The sequence below is a fragment of the Mandrillus leucophaeus genome, unplaced genomic scaffold, assembly GCF_000951045.1.
Source record: "Mandrillus leucophaeus isolate KB7577 unplaced genomic scaffold, Mleu.le_1.0 Scaffold9, whole genome shotgun sequence".
Taxonomy (NCBI): domain Eukaryota; kingdom Metazoa; phylum Chordata; class Mammalia; order Primates; family Cercopithecidae; genus Mandrillus; species Mandrillus leucophaeus.
Window position 1 is genome coordinate 9,195,548 of NW_012109807.1, and position 1,039 is coordinate 9,196,586.

The following is a 1,039-nucleotide window of genomic DNA, read 5'->3' on the forward strand; positions in this document are numbered from 1 at the left end:
GTTGCGGTGAGCTGAGATCGTGCCATTGCACTCCAGCCTGGGCAACAAGAGTGAAACTCTGTCTCAAAAAAAAAAAAAACTTTTATTTTTTAGAGATGTGGTTTCACTATGTTGCCCAGGCTGGTCTCAAACTCCTGGGGCTCAAGTGATCCTCCTATCTCAGACTCCCACACTTGGCTTTTAATCAGGTTTCTTAGAAGGTTTGTCTCTGTGCACTGGCTCCTACCTCTCCCTCCCACCTACGGCAGCCCAGCTTCTCTCCTAGCCAATCTCCAAGGCTACTGACCTCTTCCTAATAACCAGCATATGTCTCTCAGTCCTCGCCCTTTCTCTCTGCCACATTCAAGATTGCTTGTCACTCCTTTCTGCAAATCTCCACTCCTGAGTCCACCTCTGCAGGTTCCTCTCCAACCTCTTCTACAAACCCCTTCTCTTCTTTCACCTGCCTCTAAAGACTGTGGCATCCTCAAAACTTCCTTCTCCTTTCATTCCACCTACTCTCCTCAGGCAGTTTCTTCCACGACCACAGGTTCAAACCTTGGTGTGTTGATGTCACATCCCTGTGTCTAGCAGGCTCCAGAGCTGGTCTCTGTTGATGTCTCACACTACATGTCAGAGATGGGGCTCACCATTTCCCTCATATCTTCTCCTTCTTTAGAGAGCCCACCTTGGTGCATCGCACCCCTGACCACCTCATCACCCATGGCAGAAAATGGGCCTCAGCAAGGGGAGTCAGCCTCACTTATTGTGTTCTGTTGGTCACTGGCTCTGGACATTCTGTTTCCAAAGGGTCTGTGAAACCTACCCACCTCCTCTCCAGCTCTCTGCCAATGAGGCTGTATTCCTGCTTCTCTTGACTGGGTGACCCCAACTTACTCTCCTCCAGTCTATTGTTACTGCTCCTCCTGCCCCCTCCTGCCTCAGTAAGTAGCCCTCCACTGGCTTCAGGAAGAAACTCAAATCCCTTAGATTGTTTTACAAAGCCCTGAGAAACTAGGTCATAAATTAACACCATTTCTCCTTAACCATATCAGGGATC

At 49.2% G+C, this 1,039-nt stretch overlaps 1 protein-coding gene across 1 annotated transcript in view; it reads right to left on the minus strand.

Annotated features, from left to right (window-relative positions):
* Positions 1–1,039, minus strand: part of FER1L5 (fer-1-like family member 5) — a 68,843-nt gene that overhangs the window by 37,932 nt on the left and 29,872 nt on the right. The gene's annotated exons all lie outside the window — the stretch shown is intronic.